Source organism: Anomalospiza imberbis, chromosome 4 (assembly GCF_031753505.1).
Source record: "Anomalospiza imberbis isolate Cuckoo-Finch-1a 21T00152 chromosome 4, ASM3175350v1, whole genome shotgun sequence".
NCBI lineage: Eukaryota > Metazoa > Chordata > Aves > Passeriformes > Viduidae > Anomalospiza > Anomalospiza imberbis.
In genome coordinates, this window is record NC_089684.1 from 871,376 (window position 1) to 885,842 (window position 14,467).

Here is a 14,467-nt window from a genome sequence, read left to right on the forward strand (position 1 = left end):
TTTCCCAAAGTGTCTGAGAAATAGCTTGCATGTTGTAGTCATCTTACCCTAAAAAATCTGATTCCTATAATAGCAGAGGAATTTTAGCTCAGACCTATGTGCCACTGCACACAGAACTCTGTTTGGGACCACAAAGTCTTCTGCCCTGACGACCAATGCATACATGTGAGCACAGATCACTCCCTTTTCTTCTGTAGAAGTATAACATGACAGAGAAAATTCCATCTTTCCGTGCTCCCAGTCTTCTCAAAATACCATGAAGTTTAAGTCAGAATGTGGTCAACCACATGTGCAGAAGAAGTAAATAGCATTAAGCCAAGGAGCATAAGACATGTAAAATGCATTTGAACAAAACTTGGTATTGCTTTTTTTCTCCAGTATGTGTAGATTTTAACTAACCTAACACCCTTACTGTATTCTTCTAGAACAGTTTTCAGAGTACTCATGGCCTCATATCCTCAGTGTTGCTACAGGAAAGCACGTAGACATCTCCAGTTTAGGTACTGTGAGGGAAGAGAAATATTTCTTTTTTTTTCATTTCCATTCCCTTGAAAGACCAGTCCTGGCTTTTGATATATCTTCTGGAGTGGATAGACAGGGATTCTATGCTGACTTGGTTTAAACTAGTACTCATAAAGACACCACAATGTGCCTTAGACATTTGTCACAGACATGTGATTGCCTCCACCAAATACAGGAGAACAGTGTTGGTCAGGCAATCTTTCTTGTCTAAAATCTGTAATAACCCTGAGGGGAGCTACAAGAGTAACAGAAAAAAATTGCTACTTGATGCCATTAAGATCAGTTTTAATTTTGCTGTCATCATTTTCACCTACTTCCATAGTTTTGTTTTGAAATTACATATTTTGACAGTCAAATGAAAAGCCATAAGGAGGGGTGGTTTTTTGTTTGTTTGTGTTGCTCTTTTTCAGCATGACCTGCCAATTTCATATTACCAGTTTAAAATCATTATTGAAACACTGTTGCTGTTAAGAAAAGATCACAAGAGTTTTTGAGTGTTTTGGTATTGTCTATTTTCTCTTGCTAAAACATTTTTCAAGATCTGATTTGTCTTTTGTAATTAACGCAGGTCAGAGTGGGTTTGGGCAATGTACAATTGAATAGACTGTTGCAGTTCAGTGCACTGGATTTTTAGCAGAAGTTGTCAAATTGCAGTAAAGTTGTCAATTTTTTTCTCTTTTCCAATTGCTATTAAATATGAGTAAGCGATTGCATGCACAGAAAGTAGCTCTCAAGCTTTTTTATTTTTTCTTTCTTATGCAAAGGTGAAATGTATTGAGTTCCAAATGCATATTACTCCACACTAGTCCACCTCAACAATGGATTGCTTCTTGAGATAGTCTCCCAGATTGTGATAAAATGAGCAGACCTTTTTATCTTCAGAACTAATTATCAGAATGAGTTTAAGCTAGAAATTTGATTTAGGGATGGAATTCAGACCTTGCAGGTGAGCTGCCATTATAGATAAGCTTGAGAAGAAACTCCCAACTAAAGATCTTTCCCAAAAGAGCCGCTGAGTCCTTCAAACGCCTCAAACACCCTGATTTGTGGAAATATTCAGGAACAAGACTGAGATCATCACCTTCATACTTGGAGGGTTTCTTCATTGTCTGTACTATCAGCACAGATAACAGGGCCAGCAGTTATTGGAGGTGTCTCCATGGGGTGGAAGGACCTGTGTCCCCTCCCAGCAGTGCTGATCTGAGCCGCTTGGATCGTCTGAGATTGGAGCAGCAGTGCTGGAGCTGACCATCCTGAGGGTACAGGCACTGTGCCCATCGGACAAGCAAAGGGGGTGGTGCTACTTTTTGCATTGAGAGAAATCCTGTACAAGTAAATGAAAGTGACTCCTGAGAAGTGCAGGCTGCCAGGATGATGTGTGTCAGCCTTGTTTATTCTGGAATCTCATGACAGAGCACAGTGTTGTTGCTGAAAAAATGGCCTTTGCCTCTAGTCATTCACAGTTCTCTGGACTGTCCCATGTTTTGCTCTTTTTTCTTTTCTATGGAAACTTCTGCCCTTTCCTTCATTCCATTTCTTGAGAAATATACAAATCAGAGGATGTGATCAAGTCATCTTGTTTACAGCCCTGCACCTACATGGGAGGAGGGAGCATCAGTACATCTGTATGACTTCTACACTTTTCTAATTGACATTGGCTAATAGAACCCAAAATTGCAGGGGGACTGGGTGGGTGGGACAAGCTTGAGAGACAGACAGATCACTGTCATAAGTTTAACCTCTTTAGAATGTGAGATTTACAGTATCATCTGCTGGCAGAACCTGCACTCCCTTAGCTGCAAGGTCAAAGTTGAAATGGTTTAAATAAAACCTTCAGTGCAAATGCACGCTTTGAAAGAGTTTTTTTCCAGAGGAAGACGTCTGCTGTTCTTGAGATACAGGAATATCAGCAGGAACCATGATCTGCCTGAAGCCATAAAGATGATATACTTTGGTGGTCCTTTGTCTATAAGAACTAGGGGGTTTTAACTTTAAAAGAAAAGACTTGCATAAAATTACAGGAAGAGGAGAGAGTAAACATAGTGCGTATTTAGAGCAAAGGACTGATCTGTTTTTGTTTTCATAACTGTTTTTCCCCCCTTGCTATTCTTGTGTTTAATTCTTCCCATACTCTAAAGAGAAATGGAAGAGATTCACTATTTTTTCCTTATGCTAGTGCTCTCTCCGATGCCCTTCCCACAAAGGCAAACTGCAGGGCATTTGAAGAAATTTGACATTTGAAATGGAAGTGTATTTTTTGTGTAAAAGATAAACAGGAGATGGAGATGTTTGAAAACTATTTCTATCTTACTCTCATTTAGAAGGGCCAGCTTCAACTTCCCCAGCCTCTGCAGCAAGCTGCAGTCCTCAGCCAGCATGTCTCTCTCTGTATCTTCACTTTGGTTTTCCCATTTGATTTTATTCAGGTTTCAACTTATCTTGAGGGAACTTGTGGATCTTGTGAGTCTTCTAGGTTTGAAGTAATAATTTTTAAAAAATTTTCATAGGAAAGCAGGGAGTATTATACTCCAGCCTGTCTATTATATAGTGCTGTCTTTCACAGAATTAACACAGAAACAACGGGTTTTGCTGGATTTGTTTTTATTCCCCCCTTCTTTTTTGGAGGTTATTTAGGAATGAGATAAGGAAATGTTTCTCTTTCACCTTTTAAGATCTTTACTTTTTGGAAACAAGGGGAATAATGTTGGGCAATGGTTTATTGTTCTTTTGTTGGTTTTATACATGTATGTTCTATTACACATATGCATGCACAGTTCTTTCTATACACTGAAAAAAATATAGAAATTAACAGGAAATTTTGCATATGAAAATATTATTTACTAATCAAAATGGTATACATTTTGCAAATATATTTTTTGACAGGGGACCCTGGCAAACCTACAGAATTAACGGCTCTATAGCTGGGCAACATACAGGTCTGAAACAAGGAGAGAAAGAAGATATGGTCCAGCCAACTCGGGTATGGACTTTAACGGGAAACTGTCATTAGACCAAATTTGCTCCAAGATAGAATCTAAACTAATGCCACCTAATGGAGAGTGGGAATCACTGCGGCAAAAGACAAGATTGACGTTTAGGGTCGGTTCAGGGAGCTGGGTGGTTCCCCCCTGGGCTCTCTTTGGAAGGTATGCTGAAAGCAAAAGGTGAAAGTTGAAAAAAAAAGTGGAGAACAAAAGTTTTCCCTAAGAAAAGGAGTATTTTGATTCATTGGTGATTTTACTGTTCAGGCTGCCAGACTGTATAAAAGAGGGAACAGGAATGACCATCAAATCAAAGAAGGGATGGGGATTTGAAAACTTCATTGTTATTGTAGCTAGAAGAGAAAATGGCACAACATGAATCCATTCTAGGGGCAATGATTGTAAATGAGAAAGGGAATGGCACAAAGGTAACCCTTTCCAGTCCTAACAAGGTACACTTGTGTGGTCCTAGCATCCTTTGGCTCTCTATTTTGTGTAATTCGCTGGTTTCTTTGCTAGAATGACTGCATGCTTGTAGCCCTGGAGCAGCGAATTAGCAAATACAGTTTCATCTTTGGAAAACAGAAGTTTCCATTGTAATTACATTAATGCTAATCAAGAAATACATTTTAACTGTTCTACAGCATCATGAAAGTGACGTTGCAGTGACTAAAGCAATACTTTTGGTATCAGCCTATTCCATCCACTTAGAGCACTCCAAAATTGGGATGTTTTTGCTAAGATTAACTGTATTCTCCACCAAAAAGGTCAAAGGACAAACATTTCAAACCCTGTGCCTGGCTCAGATATGTGCAAACACAACTGGAGCTACAAACACAGCTTGAAGTGTCCATGCACACATAAGTTAGCACAAGCAAAGTAGGATGCACATGTAAATGGGAGTTTGCACACATACACTAACTAGCTGGAGCAGAAAGCAGCAGGAAAGTTTGGCTTTAATTATTTTAGAAAGTGAAAAAGGATGGTGATATTTGCCTGGGCCACTTCACACCGTTGGCCATTTCCCACCCTCCTGGGAAAGTGCTGAGAAGGCTTTGCTGGTTTGTAGGCACAGCTTGGTGGGTTTGTATACAGCTAGAAGAAAAGTGGGGCAGGAATTCAGGAGTGGATTACAGCGAGGGTCAAACAGATCCTTATGGAAAGCCTCCTGGGGACTGTTAGAGAGCTGTTGACTGTTAGAGAGCTGCTAAATCTTAAAGGCAGAATTGGAGTAGGGCTGCATCAGGACTGGGAGTAAAGTGTGGACCAAGGTGAAAGCCAAGTCTCACCAGTTAGGTGATTCTCTAACTCTCATGGTATATTTTTTGTAGACCATTTGAATTTGTTAACAGAATTTGTTAAAAACTGATTAAAAGATTTTGTGACTACTACAGATACCTATGTATGTCTCTCTGTATCTCTCTATATATACTTGGTATATTGTCAGAACACCCAGAAATCCCAGAATTATAAATCTTTTAGCAAATAAATGACAAATTTAAGGGCTACTTATGGGGGGGAATATACCTAGGTTAAGTTTATTATGTAAATTATATTTTTTAAAGAAAGATATGTACTACAGGTAAGGAGATGGGATGGGTGATGACTTCACTTTTAAGCCTCAAGTAGGTCTTCCATCTAACACAAAAATTATTTGTATACTTCTATTTTAATTTTCCACACCAGAGGAATTAACTATTTTTTCTAATTTGCATTTTTCAATACTTTCTAGTACTTAATAATCTAAAAATGCTCCATTTTTAGGACCCTATTGCCCTTCTGCTTTTATGGAATTTGAAAGTTACCCACCATGTATGTATAGCCACTGATCTCATGTTAAATTCATTATCAGTCATGTTACATTTATTATCTGAGTCAAAGGAATAGGTATTGAAGCACAAGAGAAGACTGGAAGTGCTATGTACTGAAATAAGTGCAAGTGTTTATTTGAATGGATCACAAAGCATTTGTTCATCTGAGCAACATGAGGGCAAAATAATTTTCCAGATATGCAGGATATGAAATAGCAGGAGGGGGCAATGTGTTGTCTAAATGAAATGCATTCTCTCTGAAGGTTTATAGCCAAACGCAAGCCTGAAGGTACTGATGTTTGTATTGTAGGTATCCACAGGAAAAGCAGCCAATGATTTTATGCAGCAATGGCATTGTCAACAGTGCTGTTGGCAGCCCAGAAATAACAGCAGTGCAGAATAATTTCTATCAGCTTTCTTTTTCTATTCTTCTAAGGTTTCATTAATCCAATATTAAGCCTCAAGGAACCAAACTACTTTGCTGCATTTGCTATGCAGAGCAGACTTCCCCTTTATTCAAAACAAATCTCTGCTAAAATTGTATGGAAATCTGTCGCTGCTTTAACAGTGCCATAGTTGATTTTAATTATTTATTTAAGTTTCTCAGTCTCTTGCAGAAAGCATTGTTTGTTGGAGCTTCCCCCGCTCTGGGTCTTGGAGAACACTTACTGGCATTTCTTGTTATGTTGAGTGAGGAGGATGAAAATAATGCATCACCAAGTACAGAAGATGAGAGACAAGACCGGAGACCAGGTTTCGCAAATGCTGCTGTCTGTGCTGCTCACTACTCAAGATCAGCCCAGTGTGAAGGAGTGCTGTTGAATGCTGATGCATTTGTTCATACCCTTGAGCCACCTGCCCTTTTGTGTCCAGCAGATTGTCATTCCAGTATTCTGTGTCTTCCTATAGGTTACCTAAAAGTTTTGGAATAAGGAAGTGTTTCACTTTGAGGAATGGCTACTCTTTCAGAGAATGTTCCTCTGAAATCAGTGACAAAGTACTCTTTGATTTCATTGACTGCAGGGTCAGTTTCTAAGATAATATTGACTGATGTAAGAACTTTGAGCATACAAACCCTAGATTGTGATGTCTCACAGGACAGATATTTCTATGATATTCTTCAATGCACTGTCATACACTACTCCTGCAACCCCTACATTTTCAAACAACAACAGCAAAAGAATGAGCTTTACTAAATGCTCAGGGAGAGAATTTTACATTGAATTATTGTGCACACCAGATTTTACTATCATTTTGTGGGTAACAGATTGTTGGCTTTGAGATCCAGTTATCCTACTAAAGCTTTACCACAAATTCCAGAAATACACATATCTTTTGGGAGATATGTGTATTTCTGGAATTCAGTGTGAAAACTTGCAGCCTTTGCTCTGGAGATGGTAAGACTCATTCAAAAAACCCCAGAAAATACAAATACAAAAAAATTTTACAGGCAGTAAAATCTTTGGTGGAAGATTTTACTTCCATCTTTCCATCTTTGGTGGAAATACAATTTTTTTCAGGATTTTTTTTTCCTTTCAAGTGGAAATGTGTACACATGTTATTCTCTGTTAATACTGAATGGTAACAATTTAAGCACACACCTGAAACTAATTTTATTTTAAGCACAACAACCCAAGAAAAAATAAAATAACATGTAAAAAGCACAGATTTGGCCAATGGTTCCAAGTGAACCATTTTAGAGGTGCTGTAGTGGGTTTACAAGATGAGTTGACAGTGCTATTGTTAATCCCACTCATCGGTGTAAGTGTGCAGGGATTTCCCCTTGGGAGCCAAGTCCAACAGGCCTCTGAATCAGAATTCTTTCTTATTTGATGATTTCTTTACTGACCTGGTCCTGCTTCTACTTCTGTAGTAGGTCAGCTAAAGAGTCATGGGCTCAAAGAGAAAACTTGACAGCAGTTTCTAACTCGAGGGAGCAAGGGATTGATGCTCTTATGTCCATTGCGTTTCTCATCACTTCGGCTATACACTGGAAACATTCCCTTTTAATCAGAGAAATCAATATTGTTTGAGCACACTTCAGAGGTTAAGTATGTGATTGAGTGCTTTCCTGAATCACTCTCTGGAGACACCTCTCTCTTTCCATGAATGCAGTGGCAACCAGCTCAGCTTGGGTACCTGCATATAGAAGGCTAGAGCTGGCTACTCTTAAGTTCCTTCTTGGTGAATATGACTGTAAAAGGAGGCTAGACAGTTTTTCATTTCAGATCACATATATCAAGTTCCATCAGTCAGTGTCTTCCTCTCCAGGTTTGTCTGGCAGCATAATAGCCTCATTCAAATTGGCTTCACACTCCCTTGGGCGAAATCTGCTGCTCATTATGCTATAGCTCTGAAGGCTGCAGCAGTGGGTGTCTTCTGCTCACAAGCTTGTCTGACCCTCCCAGTTGCTTTCACACTACTAAATGTTAACCTTTAATTTCTGGGAGAAAAGTAACTGTGGATGTATTCCCTGCCAGCTCAGAAATTATTATGAGATTTTCCTTCATTTTTCCCATTTTTTGGGGCACAGGGTCGCGATGTCGAAAGAGCTGGGAGGATTTTTCAGCTGTGGGGTTTTTTAATGTGGGTGGGAGATCTATTTTCCAGTCCTGTCCTGTCCGCATTCCATGTATTCATCTTCACCTCTGTGAACTTTTTATGGATCTTCCTGGGGAAGGCTTAGAGTGAGTAGTAGCATCTCAAAGGGGTTTTGTTTTGGATTAGGTGATCTAACAGAGGAAATCTGGAATAATTTGACTTAGGAATAGCAGTTACGGGCAGATGCATAGTCAGTCCGGTGTAGTGGTCAGACATTAATCATTTGGTAGGCAAGAAATTAAACCCACTGGCCAGAAAACGTGGAATAAGTGGGGTCAAGACCCTCTCTCCTCCCAATTCCTCCATCCCCATCCAACCTGTACAATGACTGCCAGACACACAGGGGTGTGCTTCAGAGTGAACTCATCAGAGCAGCTCACACTTGGTTGCTGTATGGCATGTATGTCAGAAAAGAACAGGGATTGCGATTTTCTGGTCTCACCATCATGAAGTCAAGAGCTATTGAGCCAATGCTGCTCATACAGTCTTGCAAAAAGGCAAAGATTGGGCAAAAACCTAAGAGGCCTGATTGGTATCTACTGTGCTGTTTTGACAACTTTATAAGAAAAAAAAAAAGAGAAGGTAGTACCTTATTTATCTAACACATTAACTTCTGTGAAGTTTAGTTTTAGTTTGCACATGATATAGATTAGTTACAGATGGAGAGAGCGCATACAGGATAAAATATTACATACACTTTTATTAATGACACTGCTTCTTCATTTTGATGTTGACCTCAGTTTCAGGTCGTCGTTGTAAGTTTCTGTATTAGGCCCTAGATTTATGCTGCATGTATATGGTCCAAACTGGGAGGATTTCTTGGTATTCTCTGCTTCCTTTTCTTAAACACTGCTAATTCATGAAGCACTTCTGCAGTACCACAAATCTGGGAAACCCACGCTGTACACCAATAATTGGATCTGGCATGTTGAAAGAAACTTTATTGTGATGGGCAAGAAAGAATGACACCTTTTTAATGGAAAAGAATCTATATTTTGAAATACAAACACATGGGTATAAAGATTTATTTTTCAACTACACATAATACAGATAAAGAACAGTTTTAACAGGTGCTTAGGTTTTAACAGGTGCAGGGAAGTCTCTCAGGTGATTTCCTGGAGTAGCTCATATAAAAGGGCAGGTAACGTACACTTGCTTTATTCTCTTACCTCATTCTCCTTTCATGTATCGGGGTGCAGCAGTGGTGTTATTTCAAAGGGATTCCTCCTGATCTGGACCACGTGGGCAAGAGAGGGATCTTTTTAAGCTGAGCTGATGAACATTTTGTTGAACTGCTCAGGAAAATACTTTGATTGATGAGAGAAAATGCCTGTAATACAGTGCTTGATACATTCAATGGGTGTTACTGTCATTTAAAATAGTTGGCTGAGCTTTGATGACATGAATGTTTGTTATCTTTTCCCAGGAAAGTAAAAATCTTTCTTAATTTCAGTGGTGCAAAAACTGGCCTATCAAGAAAGTATTGTCATTTCCAGAAGACCCTTTTCAGATTTATGGGGTTAACTACCTTACAGTCTGATTTAAAATATAGTTATAATGAACTGTGAGAAGGTTTCAAATGATGTATTAGAGCAATATTGCTTTTTGCAGTAAAATGACCAACTGTTATTTCCATTCCTCTAGAGTTCATAAGAGTTATAGCCTCTTCCTGGAATTTGGAAAACAGTGCTGATTCAGTCCACTTTAAAAGCAACTTTAAAGCATGGTGGTAAAATGTTGCATACCACAACTCCTTTCAGCAAAATTGCCACTGCTGCCTTTTTAATATTTGGGAAGTGCAACACTAGTGAGAGACCTGCAATCATGGACTTTCTTCTCACATAGAAACATAATTAACAGTCTCAAGAAGGAATAAGACTAGACAAAACCAAAGGTGGGGAAAATATTACCCTACCATATTGGTGCTGGTATGTTTAGGGTGGCAGGGATTTTTTTCTGCTTAGAAACCCATAGCAGATGGAGCAATACCATTCTCCTTTTACACTTGCCTGCTCTCCTGTAAGAACTGAAATGTGACAAAAGAAGTCAGTAAAGGACTTTTCCGGTTTTATTTTTAATTGTTCTACTTGAATTTGATGTCTTTTTATCAAAATGAAGTTGAATCCCAAATTTCCGACCGCAAGCTGAGCTACAGGTTTGCTTCAGAACAAAACAGTTATACCAGTGTAGAAGGCTGCAAGCATTGCTTGGGATAAGATGTTTAGGACTTGCTGCACTGTTTTTAAGGGAGAAAAAGAAACAGAGACTTTTAGATGACAGACCAAGGCAACATTTCTGGGGTAAACTCCTGGATGACAGATGTTCTGACACAGCCATTTTATGCTCCAAGCAGCTCCACACCACTTGCATCTGCCCATGGAGCACCTCCCATGAAGCCATTCCTTTTTTTCATAGTCAACGGAGATGGACCAGGTAAATTTAATTGTCTTAATGAGTTGATTTTGGCTAGCCTGAGCCATTTTAGGAGAAACTTATCAGGGAGCAAGTCTGTGAGCAGCTGTGTGGGTAGGACAGAAACTAGGTGATGTTTCCATGTGGGGATGGGTGCAAGGAGCGGAGGAGCTGGGAAGCTCCCAGAGCCAAGCTGCTATGACGCTAACAAACGACGTCGCTCAGCAGGCTTTGTTAGCCTGGGCATGGCGCCACGCAGCTGAGGGGACAATGTGCAGCCAGCAGTGGCTCTGGGGTCTCTGTAGAATGCCCTGCTGGGTAGCGTAGACATCTACTTTGTGTTTTCTTCAGACCATTCAGGCTACAGCTGTTTCCAAGAGGCTAAAAATGCCTGAGACTTGACAAGATGCATGGAGTTGAAGCCCAAAATGAGATTATTAGTTTGTCTAATGTGGGCTCATTTATATCTCAGTTTATTAAATTTCACCTACTTCTTTTTTGGAGTCTGGAACTGATCCAAAACCTACTGCAGCCTCTGGAATTACTCCAGAAAGTTCAATGGGTTGTGATTCAGGCTTTGAGTCAAGCCTCAACTTTATACATTTTTAATTATTGAAAGGACTCTAATCCCCTTCTGCCTCCATGTGTGCTGATACAGAGACCTCATTTTCCATTGGTTAATGCTGGAATTTGTCACTTTTTGTAGGAAACATGCAACATTTTCATTCAATGCAGTCTAACTGTGTATTTTTCTAATAGATTTTGTGGGTATGTTAATGGAGTTGAGGCACAGACTCAGGATGGGGCTGACACAAATTATTTCTAAAACTCAATGAGTTGTGAGCACAGAAACAGAAGTATTGTCCTTCAGCTTCAAATTACAGATCTCTGCTCTCTGAGTTGAAGGTGATGTCCCCAGAGGTGAAGGGTGAATCATACCCACAGAGGTGTATCAGGATCCCTGATCTGCTAAGTATTCCCAAAGCTTTGAGAAAAGAAAAAAATCTGGCTGGTTGCTAGAGTAATGAAAAGCAGGTATTTGCCTCACATCATTCACAAAAGTAGCAAGTGGAATGCAGAGAATTTATTTCAAGACAAAATGTTTTTTGCTTCTGGAAGCAGAAGAGAAGAAGGAGAGACAGAGAAGTGGCAAGGAAACTCACAAAGCAAAGGTGGCATTTGCCATGTGAGCCTGAGCAAGCAGAATGAAATATTTCTCTCCACCATGGGAAAATCTTAGTTTTCTGTCTGTCAGCAGCAAAGAGGCAACAAGTGTAAGCAAATGAGAAGAGGCTGGCACAGCACCAGCCCATATATAAAATTATTTGAAGAAACTTAGATGGTGAGTGCTGAAAAGGAGATGGAAATCCTTGAGACCTCACTGATAGCAGCTGTGTTCAGAGTTACTTAAGAAATACCCAGAAACTTAATTCCCTTTATCATTTCAAAAAGAAGATAGAATTGAGTGTTGAAAGAAGAGTGCAAGGGCTAATTGTTTTACAAATATAAATAACACAAGGCCCAGATCATTCTGCAAATACGACTTCCAGTTTTGCCTGATTTAATAGCACTCCTTTACTTATGGTGGTGTAACAAGAAGATTCAGCACATGGCCGAGGTCTTTAGTGAAATGCTGACCCGTCCACACCACTTCTGAATGGCTGTGCGCTGAGAAGGAGCCTTCACAAGCTGATGCACTAGCAATGTGCTGAGCTGCTCTCAGAGGAGAGTACCAAGTATCAGGAAGTTAGCAGGTTGCAGCTTTGGTTCCATTCCTGGTCTCTTTCTTGCCTGCAGTCTCAGCATTTTCATTCAAGACTGAGAACCAATCCTAGCTAGCAGCTAATTACTGCGAGCTTCAGAAAGGTGTAATCTTTCTGATGACCTGCCCAGTAATCTAGGAAATTGTGAGCAAATACTGAACTTCTAACGAGCCAATTAATGAACCATCAGTGCAATTAATGGTTTCCTTTTGTTTAGGACCTTTAAAATCCTGATAAAGAGATTTGTACCTCTCTGCACTGCAGTGGTTTGTGAAGTGTCATAATTCAGCACTAATTCTTAGCACGAGCAAATTTCTGCCTCTTCTTAAAGCTCTGGAAAATCAGACAGCAGTTACTGCCACCACCCGCAAGGGATGAATTGGTGCATATATGACAGAGGTTATTGGTGACGGAGATGCTTCCTCCCCATAACAGGAGCCATTGCTTCATAGCTTGGTCCTCCAAGCTGGGAATGGGATACAAGGGTTTTGATGCCCACTTACCTTTGTCCCTTCCTTCTGGCAAAACAGATGCTCTTCAGGATTATATGGAGTCTGAGACTAGGACCATGAGAGATCTTTCACCTCTCAGACTGCTGCAGAGCTCCTGGTGCCCAGCCCACCATTTTAGAGGACAAAATGGAGCACTTTATTTATCATCCTAAACATGTGCATCATCAACATTTACTTCATTACTGATGTTTTATTTACCAATATATTTAAGCACACTTTTCTTTTGCCTTTTTTTTTTTTAAAGAGTATTCTTCCTTCAGGTATTTACTCTGTTGATAAATTTTCAAGACATTTATACTTCTTCAGTTTTCAGTTTGACAGACGGAAGTAGCCAAGCTCTCCAAGTGTCCTCCCACTTTCAAGGTAGCTCTTCTCCTGCACCTAGGATTTCTCTTTTATGGGTATTCTTGAATATAGCTGAACAAAGTCAACCCAGTGCCTTGTGGAATGGCATTTGTTCTTCCGTCTCTCTGATGTTAATTTCTATCCTGATATATCCTGTTATCTGTTTGCTTTTACTTATTTATTTATTTATTTATTTAATTTTGACCATTATGTCTGAAGGAGATCAAAATTATCCCATCAATCTACAAGTCTTCCTTATATCCACAGCAAAAACTGTTCATATCCCATTGGTAGATGATCTTGCACTTTCTCATGCCAGATTTCATCTTGCTTCTTTCGCTTCAGTCCATAAATTCTTTTTTGCCCTCTGTCCTGGTCCTTTTGCCTACCAGTGATTCTTCCCAGCTTGATGCCAATAGACTATGTTGGCAGACTCTCCCTTGCTGTACTGCTCTAGAAAGGTTTTTGAAGAGCAGCTGTGGCCTTTGCAGTTCTTTGACCTCCTGGAAGAGCCACCATGGATACTGTGTGTAGTTACTGACTGCTCAGCAAATCCAGCCTTGAGCTTCATCACAGCCTTTACAAATATACAACATCTGGAACTGAAAACTTACTGCATTGTAAATTCTATTTCTGACTTTTTCAGCTATGAGATGGCCTAACGGTTCTTAAGGAAGTGACCAACTTCAGTGCAGACACATTTCCATATTTCTGAGTCTATTTGAAGTTTTGCCTTTTATCCCTAGTGACCCAGAAAACCCCATGTTCTTTAAGACCTTTCTTCCAAAACAGGTAAAAAATATCTTACTGTTTGTTTTAAACATTTTCATTCTTCTCTTTATGAAATTTATTATGACCTTTCCTATTAATTTTCTGTCTAATATTTGCCAGCTGTAATTTATGTTTTCTTTATTAGGCTCTCAAAAAACTGATTTCACATTTTGACTTTGAGTCTTTCCAACCCTGCCAATTTCTGTGTTGTCGTGAGGTACTCATCTCTCCTGAGCCTCTAATGATGCTTCTTTCCAAGGAACTCCTTGATGCTGGATGTGCAGGGGCTAAGAGTCTGCTGGGGAAAAAAGTGTAACTGAAAAAATGAATGGACATTGGGAATTACTAAACATAAAATACTAAATGTGTCCTTCTGCATTTGCCTCAGTTTTTGTGTTACTGTTGATTATGGGCCTGTGGTCTGGCTGGACTTTTCCTTTAAACTTGAACAATGTGAGAAGCTTTGTGTTTAACTGAAATGTCCCCTTGTGAGCCCCAGTGTGTCTGGTGGGTGCAGAGCCAGCATCCCTCCTGCACAGAGCCCTTGATGCTCACAGCGCAGCAGCACCCGCTGCTCCACAGCATCTCCCTCTCACCTGGAACCGGAGCAGCTTCAGTGCTGCAGACCTCGGCTCTGCAGACTGCCACTGGGACCAGTCTGACACAGGAGCTAAGGACCATGGCTGTCACACTTAACCTCTCAGCCATGTGACTGCAGACTCCAGGACAGGCTTATCTATATTTATATT